The sequence below is a fragment of the Lissotriton vulgaris genome, chromosome 10 (genome assembly GCF_964263255.1).
Source record: "Lissotriton vulgaris chromosome 10, aLisVul1.2, whole genome shotgun sequence".
NCBI classification, from domain to species: domain Eukaryota; kingdom Metazoa; phylum Chordata; class Amphibia; order Caudata; family Salamandridae; genus Lissotriton; species Lissotriton vulgaris.
In genome coordinates, this window is record NC_141698.1 from 832,998,487 (window position 1) to 833,020,088 (window position 21,602).

At 47.8% G+C, this 21,602-nt stretch overlaps 1 protein-coding gene across 1 annotated transcript in view; it reads right to left on the reverse strand.

The window, feature by feature from the left end:
- IGF2BP3 (insulin like growth factor 2 mRNA binding protein 3) overlaps positions 1-21,602 on the reverse strand; it is a 1,069,372-nt gene that overhangs the window by 372,153 nt on the left and 675,617 nt on the right. The window lies entirely within an intron of this gene.

The window sequence follows — 21,602 nt, forward strand, 5'->3', positions numbered from 1 at the left end:
CACTGGTACTCCTTGACCTGTCTGCTGCATTCGACACGGTCGACCACACCATTTTGGTCGGCCGTGTCGGGCAGGCAGGCCTCAGAGGTGCTGCCCTGAGCTGGGTGGAATCATTTTTGTCTGACCGGACTCAAGCAGTGAGACTGGGCACCTTCACAGCCCCTAGAATTAAGAACGACTGCGGTGTCCCTCAGGGCTCTTCCCTGTCCCCCCTTTTATTTAATTTATACTTGCGTCCCCTCTTGTACTCCTTGAGGAAATTCAAAGTGTGGATCTTTAACTACGCAGATGATCTGCAATGGATTTTCCCCCTAGGCTCGCCTGACGCTGTTACTGAGTTTAGGGAGGTCATAGCTCACATCCAGAGGTGGATGGGCCTTAACCACCTAAAACTCAACCCAGGCAAGACTGAACTGATCTTGCCTGGGAAGAGTGAACTCAGCTGGGGACCTCAATTTTGGCCTCCGGAGATGGGAAATCCCCCTTCCAAATCCCGCACGGTCAAGAGCCTTGGAGTCACCTTTAGTGAAGACCTCTCTTTGAAAAGTGAGGTAGGGACAGTATTCTCCGCATGCTTCTTTCAGCTGCGCAAGATTAGAAAGATTGCCCATCTCCTAACCCATTCTGCCCTGATACAGGTGACCATCGCCCTTGTGCTGTCTAGGCTGGACTACTCAAATAGTTTATATTTGGGTCTTCCAGCCGGGCAGCTCAAGAGGCTGCAGCTAGTTCAAAATCAGGCGGCCAGGCTGATCTGTGGGCTTCCTAAATGGCAGTCCATCAGGCCAGGCCTGGCAGATCTGCATTGGCTGCCAATAGCACAGAGGGCGGCTTTTAAAACTGGCTGCATTATCTTCAGAGCACTACAACGCAAGGGCCCCAAATTTATCATCAACTTGCTTGCCAGATATGTCCCCTCTCGCAACCTTCGTTCCAGTCACAAAAGCCTGCTCACGGTGCCTGTTTTTAGGAAACAACGTCAGGGCGGCAGCTCCTTTCACTTTCTTGCTGCCTCCCTCTGGAACTCCCTGCCAGCTTCTTTAATGTCACACGAGGATATTCTGGCCTTTAGACAAGCCTTTAAGACCTGGCTCTTTAGGGAAGCCTATCCTTAGATGTCCCAAGCTTTCCTCCTGTTGTGTTGTGCTTCTGAAAACTTCCTATAGCGCCATGAAGCCTACGGGCGTACGTGCGCTCTATAAGTCAAATTTAACATAACATAACATACAGTGTGTATAGAGTCCACAATCCTCAGAGGTATAACAGAGGTAGGTTAAAGTCAGGTCTGACCTTACTCTCTAAAGTGGTAGCTTGGTCAAACAGCAAGGCCGTACCAGAGGACAGTGTAAAGCATTTGTTGCACACACTCAGTCAGCAAAAGGTTTCACACACAAGAACTGAAAGGCCAATTGTTTTTATATCCAAAGATATAGTGGTTTTATTTTTAGAACCAACAGGTATCAAAATATACTTTTCTCGATATGAGTACTCTCATGTAATCACTTTGCAAAGAGGCAATAAACTTTGTAAGCACAATAGGTACAATGGTTGCAGTAGGCAACACAATTCTAAACACAATTTAACATTGAGCTCAATGGGTTTTTCTACATAAATGCAGTTGATTACTTTATAGATTACTTTCGTAACTTCATAACTGGACCCTAGATTCAGTCCTGGGGTCTAAGCTGTGAACAGTTTAGTAAAAAAACGTTTTAGTTATTGCAATGATTTCTAAAGAATATAAAGGTATTTTAAAAGTTGACACTTGCAAACTTTTTAGTGCAAAACCAGCAATGTTATCCAATGGAAGGAAATTCAAAGCACAGGTAAAGTAGGTTCTCGTTACTTTTGTAATCCAGTTCTGGACTCCTAGGTTCAGCACTAGGGTCTCTACCTAAGACAGGTAAGTTATTACTTTTTAGTAGTAGGTACGATTTTTAAGGAATATTTGTAACTTTCAAAAGGTGACACTTAGAAGAAATTTCACAGAAAAACGGTCAATGGTTGCCTATGGATGAAAGGAAAATGCTACTTACCAGTATGCATCTGTTCTTGGCATGTAGAGCTGCAGAGTCGTACACTATGCATTAGATCGCCACCTGGTGTTGGGCTCGGATGACTGCAGGTTGTTGTCTTCTTGGAGAAGTCTTTGTAGTCACGATATAGGTGACTCCTCCCTTGGACAATACTGCACATGGGCATCGGCTCCATCCTTAGATTGTTTTTCGCCATGAGGGGGAAATGATGGAGTTAGTAAAGATACAGTAAGAAAAAAAAGGACGTCCATGCACGTGCATCTAAGTAAGATGCGAACTGGAATGGATACAAGTCCGGGGAGGCGGAAGGGCGTGTACGACTCTGCCGCTCTACATGCCAAGAACAGATGCATACTGGTAAGTAGCATTTTCTGTTCGAGGCATATGAGCTGCAGATCGTGCACTATGCATCGATTGTGCAGCAGTGTCTCCCCTAGCGGTGGTCGATTGTATCTATTGCAGTAGTCTGAAATGATGTTTTAAGGACAGCCTGGCCTACTGCAGCTTGCTGCTTGGCTTGCACATCAACACAATAGTGTTTAGTGAAGGTGTGTGGTGTAGACCATGTTGCTGCCTTGCATATGTCCTCTAATGGTATATTTTCTAAGAAAGCCATAGAGGCTCCTAGCTTGCGAGTGGAGTGTGCTCTAGGAGGAACTGTTAGTGTTAACTGTTAGTGTTAATGCTTTTTGATAGCATATCTGTATGCACTTAACAATCCACCTGGCAATCCCACCCTTCGAGATAGGGTTGCCTTTGTGTGGAGGAGAGAAAGATACAAACAATTGTTTGTCTTTCTATAGGATTTAGTTCTATCTATGTAGTATAGCAGAGCTCTTTTAACATCTAACGTGTGTAAGGCCCTTTCTGCTACAGAGTCTGGGTTTTGGAAAAACACAGGTAACTTTACAGATTGGTTTAAATGAAAAAAGGTGTGATACCCTTTGGAAGAAATTTTGGATTAGACCGGAAAACCACTTTATTAGTATGTATTTGAAAGAATGGTTCTTGTATAGTGAACGATTGTATTTCACTTACTCTTCTGAGAGAGGTGATGGCAACAAGGAGTTTTCCATGTGAGAAATTGCAGTTCACATATATGCAGAGGCTCAAAAGGGGGTCCCATGAGTCTCGTAAGGACAAGATTTAGGTTCCATACTGGAGTGGCGGCAGCCTGGGAGGGATTATTCTTTTTAATCCTTCCATAAATGCTTTGATTACAGGTACCCTAAAAAGAGACAGGTGTTGTCTGTTTTGTAAATAGGCTGCAATTGCTGCAAGATGTAGGCGTATGGAAGAGTATGCCAAATTAGACCTTTGTAGATGTAAAAGGTAACAAATTATATTTTGGATGGAAGCATCCAGTGGATCAATGTGATTATGTTTGCAATAGATTGCAAATCTATTCCATTTGGCGGCATAACACGCTCTAGAAGTGGGTTTCCTAGCCTCTTTAATGATATTCATGAAGTCTGGTGGTAGGTTAAGATAACCAAACTCTAAGACTTCAGGAGCCAGATCGCCAAATTCAGTTGGTTTGGGTCTGGGTGTCTGATTTCTCCATGGTTCTGTGTTAACAGCGAGGGTGTGAGCTTTAACTTTTGATGTGGAACCAGAGAGAGATCTAGCAGTGTGGTGAACCACGGCTGGCGTGCCCATGTGGGAGCTACTAGAATGAGCAGGTTGGGCATTTTGCATTTTCGTGGGTGGCAAACAGGTCTATGTGTGGGTGCCCCCACTGTTGGAAGAATGGTTGAAGAACTTGTGGATGTAGTTCCCATTTGTGAATCTGTTGTGACTGCCGACTTAACAGATCCGCTATCTGATTGTGAACCCCTGGAATGTGTTCCGCTAACAGATATATGTTTTGAGGAATGGCCCATCTCCAAATGTTCTGTGCGAGCTGGGACAGTTGCAGAGAGTGTGCCCACCCCTGTTTTTGTATATAGTACATTGCTGTCATATTGTCCGTCCTGATTAAGACAGCTTTGTTCTGTACTTGAAGTTGAAAAGTTTTGAGTGCTAAGAATATCGCTAGCAACTCTAGATGGTTTATATGCAACAGCTTTTGTTGGTTGTTCCGTCGACCTTGAGTAGTGTGGTGTAAGAGATGGGCTCCCCATCCTGTGAGGGATGCATCTGTTGTGAGAACTATTTGTGGAACAGGCTCGAGGAACGGCCGACCTCTTGTCAAGTTTTTGGTGTTCCACCATTGCAGAGAGCGATGCGTACGGCTGTCTACCAACACCAGGTCTGAGCTGACCTTGAGCCCGATTCCACTGTTGTGGCAGACACTCTTGTAATGGACTTATTTGCAGTCTTGCATGTAGCACTATGAAGATGCAAGATGCAATCATGCCTATTAATCTCATGAACACTCTTGCTTTGAGAGACTGTTGGTGTTGAAAAGTTGAGACTAAGGCTTGAATGTTCTGTATCCTGGCTGGACTGGGATACGCTAGAGCTGTAGATGTGTTTATGGTAGCGCCTAGATCCTGATCCACGGGCGAAGGCTCTAGGTGCGACTTTGTGTAGTTGATCGTAAACCCCAAGTTGTGCAACAGTTGAATTGTCTGCCGAGTGTGTTGTACACATTGGTGGATTGATTTGGCTTTTATGAGCCAATCGTTCTATTCTTGGATTCAGTACCCTAGCACGTACAGGATCTTTGAATATTTCTGGAGCGTGCTTGATGACTCCTTTGACCATGGGAAGAATTTGAGTGCATCTGTGTTATGGCTCAAAAGTATCTAACAGAAAATCCTACTCAATGTCGTCAGAATGCATTGTAACATTGTGGTAGATGGCAGCTCTGTAAGAGGTGATTAAAGCCAATGCTGTCATCTGAAGGAGAGGGCTTTGATGGGTATAGCTGTGGATCCGGGACATCAGGCACATTGTGTGGTGGAAAAGTATAGACATCCTCATCTAAAGGATATGTATTTGGGTCTGCATGTGGATCTTCCCCCCACCTAAGTCATACTCCTCATCAGTCTGTGGTGAATGTGAGGATACAGGAGAGGCCACAGGAGAGATTTGAGGTGAAATGTAAGGAGGGATCGGCGAGGAAGGAGATACAGGAGGGAGGGAGGGTGCATAGAGGAAGTTGCACAGTCCTTGGCAGGAACCACAGGTGTAGGTGGTGTTTCTGCTGTTCTCTTTTTATGAGGTATAGCACCTACATATCCAGTCTTATGGTTTATGTAGATCCTCTTGTTTAGGATCTGGTCTGAACAATTCTTCCTCTTCTTCCTCTACAACCTTCTTCGGCGTCGATTTTTTCGGTTCAGACAGAGGTTGTTTATGTTGTTTTGCCTTGGGATGTGTTACAGCATCCTGTGGCAAAGTTCTTGGTGCCGAAGGGGTTACATTCGGCTTGACAGGCGTGTCCGAGGGCTTAGGAACCTCGGAATCAGGCCTTGCAGGTGTTGTCACCGGAGCGGGAGTCTACGGAGTGGAAGCTGACTTTCCATCTTTAGCTTTGGAAGTTGACGGCTTCGGAGCCGGAGCTTCTTTCGGTACCACTTTAGTCTGCGGTGCCGAAGGGTCTTTCGGTTTCGGTGCCGAAGAGTCTTTTGGCTTTGGTGCCGAAGAGTCCTTTGACTTCGGTGCCGATGGAGACGGTGGAATCGGCACGTGTGGTTTGCTCGGTGCCGAAGCACCTGAAGGCGTAGTTGTCTTCCTCGGAGCCGAGCTCGAAGTCTGGGCTTTAAGAGGGAGCACTTGGTCTCGACTGGGCCCCTTGGGCAGAGTGCTGACCTGCTCCTTTGGCTTGGGCAGTGTATGCGGTGCAGTGGCAGAGGTTCTCACAGGTTGACGTGATGGAATCGAGTCGTCCTCTGCCTCTGATATGATCTGGAGATCCGGCGAATCATCTTCTGGAACGAGCAGAACCTAGTCATCGAAGATATTCTACGGTGCTGGGACTGATCTCATCTCGTGCCGACGGGCCCTCCGATCCCGGATGGTTTTCTTTGATCGGAAGGACGCACAAGCTGTGCTGGTCGACTCGTGATCCGGTGATAGACAGAGGTTGCAATCCTCGTAATGATCGCTATGTAGGAATTTTGCCTGGCATTTCTTTAACGGAGTTCTTTCCATGTGGTGTAGGCCGCACGGCGTCGATAGGCCTAACCGCCCACTTCGATGACCGGAATGGAAGTTATGTCGTTGAAAAGCCTGGTCTTCGATATCGAAGGTAGTTTGTGGAAGTTTTGCACTTCGAAGTTGCTGGAAAAGTTTTTCTAGCCGGAGCGGAGAAACTTTCATCCGAACCCAGTGGAGGAAAAAAACTATCTAAGGATGGAGCTGATGCCCATGCGCAGTATTGTCCAAGGGAAGAGTCACCTATATCGTGACTACAAAGACTTCTTCAAGAAGACAACAACCTGCAATCATCCGAGCCCAACACCAGGTGGCGATCTAATGCATAGTGTACGATCTGCAGCTCATATGCCTCGAACTTTAGATTACTAGTAAACACGGTTGTAATTACTTATGCGGTTCAGTACTGGGCTAAAAGATGCAGCACTGGCTTCTCTCCTGATTACAGGCGAGTACGTCGGATTTCGATATTCGGCTGATTTTAGAGGATTATAAAGTTTCAAAACTTCACACTTAAAAGAAATTTCGAGTCAAACCAGTTAATGTTATCCTATGGCAGGAAAGTCGGTTTTCAGGTGACTACTCGACTGGTGAAGTTAAGGTTCCGGGCATAGACTCAAGGGTTCCCCAGGGTCAGGTAAGTACAGTTGGTACACCCTCAGCGGCACAGGGGCGTCCGAGTGAAGAGGTAGTTAGGCCCAAAGTTATCCAATGAGAGGCAGGGGGCCCCTTCTGGGCTCCTGGTCACTTGCTCAGGGCAAATGGGGAAATGGGATAGGACAAAGGTTGCACTACCAGGGGCACTCGGGCGGCGGGGTGCAGAGTGCTTTTAAGCCGTCGGGCGCTTAATGTTATTCAATGAGGGTCTTGAAAAGGGAACAAAGGCTGCAGGCTCGGGGACGGAGGATCTTCTGGAGCGACCAACACTTCGAGGGGTAAGTTGGGATCTTGGAGGGTAGTTAGGCACCCAGGAGTTGGGCACAGGGGGCCGTGGGGCGCAGGGTGCAGGGGTGTGTCTTGAGGTCGGGAAATCTTACCCCCTGCTGGTCGCGGTCGGAGGGGTCCTTTGTTCTGAGGCTGCAGGCGTCGTCGAGGAGGGTCCTTGGGCACTGGATTCCAGGTCAGAATCGCCAGGGGGACGTCCTCAGGGTCTTGATTCACTCCGGCACAGGCCAGGCTTGGCAGGTGCAGAGTGTGCAGGGATCCCGGTTTCGGGCTGATGCCAGGGCTTGTTACTTGCTTTGAGCAGTACCATTGCTCGTGGGAGACCCAGGTAGTCAAGAGTCATAAGGCAGTCAGGTCCTCCAGGGTTTTTGAGGTTGCTGACCACTGGAGATGCTGGGGTTTAACATGAGCAGGTTCGACGGTCAACAGGCCGGTAGGGCTGGGGACAAATCAGTTGGTGTCTTCCTCTTTTGTGGAGAAGTGTAGCTCAATGGTTAGAGCGGCAGACCCTGATGCAGAGGTCTAGCCCGGGACCATGGTTCAATTCCCCGCCTCGGCGGGTCTTGGGCTCAAAATTCCACGGACCTGATAATTCTCACCTCGGTGCCTATTCCAATCATGGAGTCCGACTCTGCAACTCTGGGCAATAGCTTGCTTAATCTCCACAACGGCCCCCACAACACTAAGGATGCCTGGCCTCCACCTTGGGGGTGCCCAGGAGTGGACGCCTCACAGGGAAAGCCAGGATGGGTTCCACAGCGGTATTCGTACAAGCGCCTTGAGACCCTTGCGGGTGAGTAGTGCGCTATACAAGTATCAATTTACATTTACTTTTTAGCAGCTGCACGGCAGGTCTTCGTGTTCCTTGATCTTCTTGTTTCGTAATCTGGATCTGTGGAAAAAGGTTCAGGATGCCCCTAAATACTAAATTTAGGGGTGCTACAGGTAGGGCAAGGGCAGGGACCAATGGGTCCCTGTCCTGGGGTGGGTACACCCCCTAAGCCTGCTCCTCTCCTGTGAAAGGGGGGCAGGAGCCTAGCTGTGATTGGGCAGGGCTCCCCATCTTCAAGATGGCCGGAGCCAGGGGTCGTGCATCACCTCGCCTCTCCCACCTCAGGGGTGGAGTTGGCACAGGCTGGCAAAACCCCTTTCTGACATAGGTTTTCCCGCCAGTGTTCCCGCCAGAGAGGGAGTCAGAACGGCTGGGGGCCAGTTGCTGAGTACAGCAAGTGGTCTGGAGAAGCTCACAAAGGCGGAAAGCCTTTGAAGCTTACCCTGTCCATCCTGGGGGAGGAGGCTTGGCACCTCGTCCCAGGATGTGCATTGTTGCAGGCCCAGGAGAGCGGAAACTCTCCACCCAGGGGTCCAGCAACATGTCTGCTATGTGGCAGCCTAGGCAGCCTCTCAGACAAGACATGGATTGTAGGTTAGGTTTCAGGGGGCATCTTTTAGATGCCCTCTGGTGCATTTTGCATTAAATCCCACACTGGCATCAGTGCAGGTTTAATGTGCTGATAATTTTGGTATTAAACTGGTCAGTGTAGCCATTATAGTGCTGTGGAGTTTCGTAATGACAACATCCCAGCACCATATACTCTTAATACATCACTACACTTACAGTGCCCAGGAATGGCCCTGGGTACTGTAGGGGCACAGGGCTCAGGCACCTGTTCCCACACCACTGGCATAGGGCACCCAGCTAGAGGGGTGGCTGATGTATGCCAGGACAGCGGGTTTGTGGGAAGGGCACACAGGGATGTGTGCCATGTCGACTTTCTACTTAGTTCTGCACCTAGACACTCAGCCTGCACAGGCAGTGTGTGGGAGTCAAGGTACAGGGCCCCTAAGGGTGGCACAATAAGTGTTGCAGCCCTTAGGAGTCTTCTCTGGTCACAATGCCCTGGGTACCTAGGGTACCATTTACTAGGGACTGACATGTGGCCAGAGATGCCAATTGGGTTTAGGGTTTAGTATAGTTTTTAGGGCAGGAACACAGGCCCTGGGTACCAGATTGGCAGGGACCCAGGGCACACCAAGGAAAAGTGCATTAGGTATCAGGCAAAAAGTGGGGAGGTATTGCAACAGAAATTCACTTTTTCACATGAGCCTGCTGGTTGCAGTGCCTGGGGGGGGAATATAGGTTCGATAGCCTCTACCACAGCCACAGAAGGGGTGTAAGACAATGCTGCTGCCGTGGGGCCACAGAGCCTAGCCGTGGCACTACTGAGCTTGAATCTCTCCAAGGCCAAATTCGCAATGTCTCCAAAGAGACCGGTTCCATCGAAGGGCATGTCCATGAGCGAGGCTTGGTCTTCCCCCAAAAAGCAAGTGTTCCTCCACCAGGCATGAGAGCGAAGTGCCATCAAAGAAGAAATAACTCTACCCAGCAAGTCTGTTGCATCCAACCTGCGTCTGATCGTAAACTTCGCAGCATCTCCTTAAGGTGATAGTGTGCATGGGCATCGACTCCATTGTTAGATTGTTTTCCCGCTGAGGGTGAGAATGGAGTTAGTAGGAGTAGAATAGAAATGTCCATGTGTATGTATCTAAATAAGATTACTGCAACAGTTACAAGTAACCAGGGAGGCGGGTGGGCCAATGTGAATCTACAGCTTCACATGCCAAGAACAGATGCATACTGGGTAAGTTGCATATCCGTTCGAGGCATGTGAGCTGTAGATCACATGCGTTGATCTCCCGACTCAGTGGCTAACTTGTAGCCGTTACAGTTGTCTGAAAGAGTGTACGAAGAACTGCCAGGCCTACATTAGCTTGGTGTCTTGCTAACATCTACACAATAGTGTTTTGTAAATGTGTGTGGTGTACACCATGTTGCAGCTTTACAAATGTCAGCTATTGGGATGTTTCCTAAGAAAACCATAGAAGCCCCTGGTTTGCAAGTGGAATGTGCTATGGGGGAATTGGTAAAGTCCTGTTTGATTTTGCATAGCATGCCTGAATACATTTGACTATCCACCTTGCAATACTGGATTAAGAAATGGGATTGCCTTTGTGTGGGGTAGCAAAAGCAGCAAAGAGTTGTTTAGCTTTACGAAAAGGTTTTGTCCTTTCTTACAGAGTAATAATTGTTAACATCTCAGGTGTGTAGAGCACGTTTTGCCTCTGAATCTGGTTGAGGAAAGAAAACAGGCAACTCAGATTGGTTGATGTGGAAGGCAGATACTACTTTGGGGAGAAATTTAGGGTTAATGCGAAGAACCGCTTTGTTTGGTGTACTTGTAAAAATGGTTCTCCTGTGGTTAGTGCCTGAAGCTCACCCACTCTTCTCAGTGATGTAATAGCAATGCGGAAAGCAACTTCCCAAGCGAGAAATTTTAGTTCACATTTATGCAATGGCTCGAAGAGTGGACCCATTAATCTGGTAAGGACAACATTATGATTCCACACTGGGGCAGGTGGAAGTCTTGGAGGAATAACTCTAGTCCTTCCATAAAGGCCTTATCAACGGGCACCCTGAAAAGGGACAGATGTTGTCTATTCTGAAGGTATGCAGCTATTGCAGCAAGATGAAAGCATATAAATGTGTACGCTAAATTGGACTGTTGTAAATGCAGCAAATAAATGATTCTCTGAACAGAAGCATCAAGCAGGTTGACATGGCTGTTATTACAATAAATAACAAACACCTTCCATTTTGCTGCATAACAAGCTCTTGTAGTAGGTCTTCAAGCCTCTTTAATGATGTTCATACAGCTTGGCGTAAGATTCAGGTAGCCAAACTAACTTCAGGTGCCAGATCGCTAGGTTGGAAATGCTCCGGATCTGGGTGCCATATCTCTCCATGGCTGTACGTGAGAAGAGTGGATGTAAGATGTAGTTTTTGATGAGGAACTACCGATGGCTCCAGCTAGGTAGTGAACCAAGGTTGACATGCCCATGTGGGAGCTACTAGGATTAGTGTGAGGGAAGTTTGCCTCAGCTTCTGAACCACTAAGGGAATGAGTAGGAGAGGCAGAAAAGGGCAGGCAAATATCCCTGACCAGTTCATCCAAAGAGCATTGCCTTTGGACAACGGGTGTGGATACCTGGAGGTGAAGTGTGAGCATTTTATATTTTGGTGTGTGACGAGCAGATCTATCGCTAGAAAGCCCCACATCTGAAAGAATGGGAAGAAAACTTGAGGGTTAAGTTCCCACTGGTGAATATGTTTGCCTGCTGAGCAGATCTGATTGTGTACTCCTGGAAGGTGTTCTACTTGGAGATACATTTGGGAGGTATGGCCCACCTCCAAATGGCTTGTGCGAGCTGTGACAGTTATGGAGAGTGTGTCCCCCCCCCTGTTTCTGTATGTAATACATGGCTGTCATGTTGTCGGTGCGTATAAGGACAGTTTTGCTTACAAGGTGAACTTGAAAGGCTTTGAGCGCTAGACATACTGCTAGCAGCTCTAGATGATTTATGTGAAGTTTTTGCTTTTGACTCCACAAACCTTGAATTGTGTGAGTTTGGAGATGAGCTCCCCATCCATTAAGAGATGCGTCTGCTGTTAGCACGGTCTGTGGAACTGGGTCGATGAAGGGCCGCCCTATGGAATGTTCTGTGGATTCCACCACTGCAGAGAGCGAGGAGTGCGGGTGTCCACCAACACTAGATCTGACAATTGACCATGAGACTGATTACACTGACGTGCTATACATTCCTGCAGGGGCCACATTTAAAGTCTTGCATAGGGAACTATCATAATGTAAGACGCCATCATTCCCAGTAGCTGCATGAACACACGAGCTGGTAATGAGCGATTGGGTTGAAACTGAAATCAGAGCCTGAATATTGAGGATCCTGGCTGGATTGGGACAGGCCAGAGCCTTTTGTGTATTGAGAGTGGCTCCAAAGTACATTTGTGTGTTGGAGTATTGGAGATAGGACTTCAAACAGATTTACTGTGAATCAGAGATCATGCAACAACTGTACTGTTTTTTTGAGTGTGCTGTAGACACTTTGTTTGCGAACTGGCTTTTATGAGCCAGTTGTCTAAGTATGGGAAGACATGAATGTGTGGTCTTCGCAGAGGAGCAGCGACTACTGCCGCCAGGCATTTGGTGAATACAATGTGAGCAGTCGTGACTCTGAATGGGAGCCCTTTGAACTGATAACGTTGTTTTGCTACCACAAATTTGAGATATGAGCAGAATGTATTGAAATATGGGAGTAAACATGCTTTAAGTCTAATGTAGACAGAAAGTTGCCTTGCTGAAGGAGTGGGAGCACTTGTTTGAGTGTCCCTATGTGAACATGATCTGATTGAATATAAAGATTTAGGTCTCTGCGGTCTAGACAAGGCCTGAGAGCCGTCCTTTTTGGGTATGAGGAAATATATAGTGTACGCCGGACCCTTGATATTGTAATGGGACAGGCTCTGTAGCTCCTTTTTGCAGTAAAGAGAGCCTCTTGTTTGAGAAGGTGCAGATGCTCTGGTGACCTTGTGTGACTGTGGAGGAATGTTTGGGGGAATTGTTAAGCTCCCAGCAATAACCAGATTGGATCATTTCTAAAACCCATCTATCTGAAGTTATTGTATTCCAGATGGGAAGAAATTGAGAAAGACGTCCCCCGACAGGTGTGGGATGATCGTGGGAGAGGAGGCAAGTCACTGTATGTTTGCTGCAGGGGAAGTACGTGGTGTGTTACCTTTACCTCTTCGAAAGGGTTGTGTCCTCTCTATGTAGTATAGCAATACTCTTTTGACATCTAATGGGTGAAGACCTCGTTCTGGTACTGTGTGGTTGCGAGATGAAAACTGGCAGTTCCATAGATTGATTGAGATGGAAGGGAGAAATGACTTTGGGTAAGAATTTTGGATTAGTACGCAGAACTACCTTATTGTGATGCATTTGCAAAAAGGGTTCTGGAATGGTTAGTGCTTGTAGTTCACTAACTCTCCGCAGAGAGGTAATAGCTACTAGGAATGCAACTTTCTATGTTAAAAATTGTAGTTCACATTTGTGTAAGGGTTCGCAGGGAGGCCCCATTAACCGTGTGAGAACAACGTTTAAATTCCACACAGGTGAAGGTGGTACTCTGGGAGGAATTATTCTTATAAGCCTTCCATAAAGGCTTTAATGGCAGGCACTCTGAATAGAGATAGAGGTCTGCTTTGCAGATATGCTGCTATTGCCGCAAGACTTAGTCTAATAGACAAATAGGCTAAGTTGCATCTTTAGAGATGCAGTAAGTATCCTATGATGTGTTAAATACACACATCTAGAGGATTAATATGGTTGTTGTGACAATATATTATAAATCGTTTCCACTTGGCTGCATAACATGCCCTAGTGGTTGGACGTATAGCTTCTTTTATGACATTCATGCAGTCTGGAGGAAGGTTCAAACATCCCAATTCTAGGATTTCAGGAGCCAGATAGCAAGGTTGAGCTGAGCTGGGTCCGGGTGTCTGATCTCACCACGGTTTGGAGTTAAGAGATGTGGAGGCAGGTGTAATGTTTGGTGCGGTTCTACCGACAGTTGTAGCAGTGTGGTGTACCACGGCTGTCTGACCCACGTTGGTGCAACTAGGATGAGGGTCAGCAAATGCTGCTGTAGTTGGAGTACTACTAGTGGCATGAGTGGTAGAGGTGGAAAAGCGTACGCAAATCTGTTTGACCAGTTCATCCATATTGCATTGCCTTTGGACAGTGGTTGTGGATATCTGGCGGCAAAGCTTGGGTATTTGGCGTTTTCATGGGTGGCAAATAGGTCTATCTGAGGTTGTCCCCACATCTGAAAGAATGGCTGAAGAACTTGCATATGAGGTTCCCACTCGTGGGTCTGTTTGTCGACTTAACAGATCCGCTATGGTATTTTGTACTCCTGGAACATGCTGGGCTAGAAGGAATATGTTTTGAGGTATAGCCCACCGCCATATGTCCTGTGCTAGTTGAGATAGCTGCAGGAAGTGTATGCCTCCCTGCTTCTGTATGTAATACATGGCTGTCATGTTGTCTGTGCGAACTAACACAGCTTTGTTTGATAATTGCTTTTGGAAAGCTTTTAGTGCTAGGAATATTGCTAGTAACTCCAGATGATTGATGTGGAGTAACTTTTGTTGTGGTGTCCATCTTCTTGGATCGAAAAAAGCGACACACGTTGTAGTCTTGTTCGCTGTGTTCCGGGGAGAGACACAAGTTTAACACTTTGTGCAAGTTGTTGCGCGGTTACTTAGCGCGATACCCGGGACAGAATTTAAATGGAGTCCGTCCCTTCAACTGCGAGCGGAGTCGACACAGTTAGGCCCAACGGACCCCACAAATTTTCCAATTAATGATTTCTGCACCGATACGCGGAGAATGGGTAACGTGATCGAGAAACAATACCGCCGATGGTAGTGGATTGCGCTCCAAGGGTAACCCGAGAACGGTGTTGCACCGGAGCGCAGCAATTCACATCCGAAACCGATGGAGGAAAAAAACAATCCAACAATGGAGTCAAAGCCCATGCGTACTATCACAGGAAGGAGGAGTCACCTACCTCGTGACTGGAAAGACTTCTTCAAAGAAAAACATACTGGAAACATCTGGACCCAAAACTAGATGGCAGACTTATACAAAGCATGCTATCTACAGCTCACATGCCTCAAACATTCTCTTACTTTAGGTATCCAGCCTCTTGGATTGCCTATCTGGTGGTATGGTAGGGAACGTGCCGGGACTGATTGAGGAAGCTGAGGCTTAGACCATCAGGCTCTCAGGGGTAGGGTGATGGGAGAGGAAGTCTAGGTCAAAGGGAGCGATACAATGGCAGCAAGCAGTGGTCATGTGTGAAGGGGTGTCTGTGCAGGGCTTGGCCCAGAGCAGAGCATCAGTGAGGGCTTCTATGAAGAATCATAAGGGTTCTGATGGGGATACCCAGATGGCCGTGAAGACATTTATTTTGAGTTGAACCATGGGCACCTGTAGGTCCAAGACCTCAGATGCCCTCCGGACCACCATCCAAAGGGAAGCCCCTTCCTATGTAGCCACTGTGGGAGGAGAGATGAGGACAGTGTCTGGTGAAGTGTACAGGCCACCGGCATCAGCCAGGTCCCTCCTACCAGTTGTCATGAGCCATGGACACTGCTAGGGGGTCAGTGTAGGTAAAGGCATCCTCAGTGTTACTCCGTATCGGAACCGGGAATCCTGAGGAGTTTGGCGTCAGGAATGGCACCACTGGAACAGTCCCCAGAGGTGGTCGGGAAGTCGCAGCAGGGGCGGATCCAAATCTACCCACGGATCCTAAGGGGTAAACTGGTGCCAAGGGCAGACCCGCCGACAGAGACCCAGTTGAAGACCCTCCTGAACCCGTGGGACCTGGTGATGCTCCGGAGGGGGTTCAAACTCCTAGAAATGAGGCTCATTGCCTCCTAAAGCTCTGAGCGGACGGGGCGGGTGTCGCTAAGGCTCCAGGAAATTCAAAGTGTCGAGTTCACCAGGTTTCCGACGCTGGCTGCACAGGAACCACCTGCGAGCAGGGCTGGGATTTGTGGCGTTGTTCTTTCGCTTAATCCAAAAAATTAGAGTGACTTGGAGAAGTCGCAGAGCTATGTGACTTCTTGGAGGACTTTTTATGGGACTTAACTGAATAAGTCCTGGAGTGAGAAGAGGCTCAACGCAAGTGACACTGCGAGCAGTCCCGAAACATGCCACATAAATGAGACCCGGAGGATTGCGGAGTTGCATGGCAAGCAGCCAAGAGCTTCATGGCACACTCGCAGATGGCCTTGGGGCTCATAGTCTTGCACTCAGCACATGACACGGAGTAATGGTCCCTCTCCAGGTACCCCAGACAAACCAAATGGAGGTCCATCACGGGCATCCATCGGTAAGCACCACATGGACAGTGGAAATGAAACTTGTGGTAAATGAGTTAGTCCTTCCAATGCTTTTACTATCCTCAGAGGGGGGTATGATATTAAAGTATTGTCTCTGCTCTCATATTTCTGGAAAAGGGGATTCTGGTTTACAATTTATTGAAAATCCCACATGTGATGAAGGTGGACAACTTTTTTTCCAGACTACTCCCAAGACAAAAAACTGGTGGAGCACCCAAGGATGACTCCAAGAAGAGGCTGTGTTCTGGCAGAATCAGATGGAATGGGGAAAAAGGCACGTCAAGGTGGATACCACAAACAGTCTCTATCAAGACTTAAGTTTGGAGTCAGACACCGAAATTTGTAAGGCACACAATCCAGCAGAGTTAATACAGAAGTCTGTCCAAGAGACTGGCACAGATTTGGCACCCGAAGTAGGCACAAATGTTGGTCCATAACCTGAAGTGGTTTCCAGGAGAACAGACATAGCCAAGTATGGATCAGGCAGCAGTAACCAAACTGGAGGTTCCTGATGACTCGTGGGGCGTGATGGCACACAAGAGGGAACTGAAGTGTGATAATTATGCATTTTGACCTTCACTGTGGGAGGTTGGAGGTCCAAAACCTGCACTGCATGTCTAATGATCACAAAGAAGGAAGCACTATCTCCTATTGTGGTCCAGGGGGAGTAATCAACCTAGCATCAAGCCCACTGGCCTCCTGCAAGTCCACATCAAACTGTTTTCATCATAGAGTAAAACACCCTTCCCCATCATGAGCACAGTCATCTACAAAGGGTGGGAAAACTCAATCGGAGTCTGACCCATAAAGCTAGCAGAGCACCGGAAGACTACTTTGGCAGGAGTAATATTCTGTCAGAACCAGATTGAATGGGGACTGTGTACTTTAATGTGGATACCAGACACAACCTTGGGAGTCACTAGTTCAGTTCGGGCCGGATACCAAAATTACTACAGTGCCTTCCTCTGGCTTCAGCATTAGACTACAGCCAACGTTGCACAGGATAGGATACCAGCATAGATGAGGATGTGGAACCCCCTAAGTGGGTGTCTGATGGCACAGACAGTGCAGAGGACGGCTCTGCTGGCAATAATTCACTTGGAGGCCCCTATAGATCCTTGCAACCTGAAGGTATATCAAAGGGAACGGGAGAGTGCCAAAGATGCACAATATGGCCTTTGTGAAAGACCAAGTCTTTCTTGATACTGCAACTTACACAAGGAATTTTGGGTGCATCGGGTCCAATGTCTGAATCTGCTCCTGAGTGGATCAGGACACACCGGGTGGTACATTTATGCCCTCAGTTCTGGTCTGGAGACTGGTGGGATGGAGACTAAGCCTGCTTTGCCTTCTTATGTTTCCGTTTTGTCTTAGGCCTGGACTCACCCAAAGACTTGGACAATGACCTGTCATAGAACAGCATCTAGAGCAAATCTACACTCAACATTGAGCCAGAGTTAACCTTTAATGGTTTCTTCCACAGATAAACGACGTAAAATTTTGCTTCACTTACCGGACTTATTTAAGGTGTGCGAGAGCTCACTCCTCTTCTGCATAAAGCACAGATATCAAAGGCACCCCTTGTGCAGGCCCATGACAGACATTTGTTTGCAAAAAGTCCCTGCATTGTATAAATCCAGCAGTCTTCGGAGAGGATATAGGTCTCTTCTATACTGTGTTGAATTCTTAAAGAAAAACTTCATACAATGTACATCATACAACGTAGAAAAAATGAGCAGAAAGGAACAGATGTCCGTGTGTAGGGATGGCGTCTATATCGGATCTACTCTCACCACTTCTGGGATGAAATGAAGTCAATTCAAAGCTGCACAATGCCATATACCGGTGTACAGGAGCCTTGCTGTAAAAAGCAGCAGGTGCAGCGCCAACGCAGAAGCTTCGACGAAGTAAAAAAGGGCTATGCGCTCCACGTTGTAGGTCATCCCAGATAGGAAGACATTGCAATTTGCCACACCAGAAACATGGGACTGGCTGGAAGGTGGTTGGGAAAGAACTGCGGGTGATGAAGAAATATCGATCCAAGGGCCCCGAAAGGAGGACCCCCCAGCCAGGCTGGAACATCCACATGTTGTGCACGTGAGAATTTGAGATTGGCAAACTTTGGGAGGATGATTGGCTATATGATGTGGCAGAGCGTATTTGGGAACTGGGGTGAGGGTGAAGGGGGGGGGGGGGGGGGGGGGGATATATATAACTGGGATGGAATGGGTTCACAGGCATGGACTTGCCAGAGAGATTAAACTTATTCTGAGCTGGAATATGCTAGTTTTCACATATGTCTATGGGGGGAATTTTAAATTGTGATAACGCTGTTTTTCAGACAGGCCTTTAACCGGGTGGCTGCGCGTCACCCCCATCACCAGCAGTTATGTTTGGGGCGACAGGCACTCTCAGAGTTAGGAAAGTGGGTGTTTCAAAGCCCACGGAGCAGGGTAGTAGGGTGGGGGAGAGGGTTAACGGTGCTAAGGTTGAGTTTAATGTTTATTAAGGCTATACAGTACTATATCTTTTACGTTTGCAGTGAGGGGAAGGAAGGGGCTTTAGACACAATGGTTGTTCCCCGGAGAATGAGGGAGGGTACTGACATTCTGCAGCGACTGAATTAGGACACTAAGTGACAGACGAAAGGTACATGTGAGGTTTCACAAGGGCTGAAAATATGGTCTTAGAATGTTAATGGGCTGGGGAGTGGCATCAAATACACATTCGTTTTGCAACATTTGCGGCATTATGGCCCAATATTGTATTGTTGCAAGACACCTCATCATTGCAAGCCCTTTGACAGAATGGAATATGTCTTGAGGGCACACACAGGATATACGTCCGAATTGCGGGGTGAGGTTATTCTGGTAAAGAAATATCTGCCGGTTATCTCCCATCGGGTGTGGAGGGATGACCATGGTTGGTACGTGACCCTGAACAGGAAATGGAATGGGACTAATCTCATTTGCTCGGTCTATGCCCTGATTCAAATCCTGGGGACGACTCGCCCTGACCTGGGGGGAATCTGCTGTTGGAGCTCCCCCGGGGAATACTCCGGATAGGTGGGGATTTGAACAGTCTTTGGTGTGAAAATTGATAGAACAAGCTGGGTTGGTGGGAGGAGGAGGATTGGGAACCTGGTCTCAGTTTGTGTCCGCTATGGGACTGGTGGATCTGTGGAGGGAGCTTAACCCAAGGTTTGGCCAGTAAACTTATTTCTCGGTGCTGCATGGCAGCTTCTCCAGAATAGATTAAGTCTTAATGTTCCAAACTGGGGTATTACAGTTCTCAACGGCAACACATCTGGCTAGAGGAATCTCAGGCCATTCGCTAGTGGAGGTAAAACTGTTGGATCCGCAAGTGGACTACCAGATGCCGCTGAGGCTGGAGGCCTGGTATCTGAAAGATAAGGAGAACCGTGGTAAGGTACGCAAATGCGTGGACCAGTATTTCAAATAAAACCGGGGATCGTGAACTCTGCACTGACCCTGTGGGAGTCCTTTAAGACTGTGATAAGAGGGGGAGTGCAGGCAATAATTGGGGGTAAAAGAAAGAAATCCAAAGGGCAAAGATCGGGCATTGAGAGGGAGATACTAGAGATGGAAAAGCTAGTAAAGGAAGAAGGGTTGAGATAAATAGACCGATTGGTGCTTCGCCAACAAGATCTACGGCCCCTTACAGAAGACCTAGCGCATTAGCATGCCTTGGCGACACAGCGTCAATTCTACGACGTTGGGGATAAGGCCGCCAAACTGCTAGCATGGCTGGAAAGTCATGACAGGGAGAGGTCATGGGTACTTGAGATACAAGATGAATGGGGGAAACTCAGACAACCAATGTGGCCACAGCAGAGGCCTTCACCTACTTTAGGGCTTTATATGCCTCCCGAACTTCCATGACTGATGCGGACTGTAAGGATTTTCTTCAAAATGTGAATCTTTGGGTGCAAACGGGGAGGAAAGCGAGGCTGTGAAGCTGATTTGACAGAGTAGGAGCTGCTGCAGTCACTGTGAGGGCGGTGGTTGGGTAAGTCACAGGGGCCCAATGGTAAACCGGTTGAACTGTACAAACCCTAAGCAAGGATGATGGTTAAGCCAATGATAGAGATGTACAGTGAGGCGCTCTCTATGGGTTGCCTCCCCACTGACCAAAGGATGGTGACAATAGTGGTCAAACCTAAGGAGGGCAAACCACCGGCCAACTCAGGGTCGTACAGACCGATTTCCTTACTTAATGTGGAGGCTAAAGTACTGGCTAAATCCCTGGCGACCAGACTGCGGCGGAATCCTGCATTCTACTGTCCGCCCAGAACAGTCAGACTTCATTCCGAGTAGAAGTACCCGGCTTAATTTAAGATGTCTCTATGGAGTGATTCACCTTACTCACTCATGCAGGAGACACAGACCGTGGCCTTGTACACAAAGATGGCGTTCGACATGGTGGAGTAGAACAATATTTTTACAGTGTTGGAGAGGCTCTGCTTTGGCCCGAAGTTCAGGGCATGGATCAGATTACTCTACCAAGCCCCCACGTTCAGAGTTAGGGAAAATGGTACATTATCACACAGTTTTGAACTTCGAAGGGGCATTCTCAAGGTTTGCCCATTATCCCCCATGATATTCGCCCGAGCGCTTGAGCCCCTAGCAGCGTAGATCAGGTGGGACCCCCGATTTGGAGTATAGAGGCACCAGGGTGGCTGGGAAGAAAATCTACCAATACAAAGATTATGTCCTGTTGTACATCGCACACCCTCAGAGTTCCATCGTTGGGGTTATGCAACTTTGCTTTTTTGGTGAACACACTTTATACACGATAAACTGGTCTAAATCAGTAATATATCCTCGATCGGGTGAGATTCCCCATCTGCCTCAAGATTGTCTGCCCCGGTGCGGTCAAAGGGGTTTAAGTACCTGGAAATTTACATCACGCAAGACCACGAGACTTCCTTAGAAAAAATGTTGACCTGCAGTTGGAAAGACTTAAAGGGGAAGTGACGCACAGGCGAACCCTGCCATGGATGCTGGCGGGTAGCGCTGCCATTTATAAGATGAGTCTTCCGAGATTGGTAGAATATAAAGCAAACACACCCTACAAGATTCCGCTGACAGTGTTCAAGGGAATAGACTAGGAAGTCCATAGACTTGTGGGATGGGGGAGCCCCAAGAATAGCACTGGCCAATCTACAGCACAAGGTGTACGATGGGGGGACTCTCAGTCCCAGACATTCAGAAACATTATTGGGTCTCACAGCTGCTGGTCGTGAATGACTGGGTATTTACCGATCACCAAGACCCAGTATACAGGGTAGACGGAGCATTCATGGATCGTTGGGTTATGACAGGCTTCTCTATGGGGCGGATAGAGGAGGTCCCAGGCCACGACACAGGCAGTAATCGATGTATGGGGGTAGGTCACCCGGTTTCTGGGCTGGAAAGGGAAGCTCACTGGCTTGACACCGCTCTGGAGCTGCACACACCTGCCAGAGGTCAGAGGCTTGCATGGATTCTGAAAACTGTAGCTGATTGGGATAGAACATTTGTGAGAGGTCTGGAAAAATCAGGCTTACATAACATTTGCAGACCAGTGAAGTCTGAACGTTTTAGGTATGTGCCGTTATGACACTTCCTGTGTTGTCATCTGCTTGAAGGTGAGCAATTGCCAGACTACTCGCCACTGGAGGACCAAATACT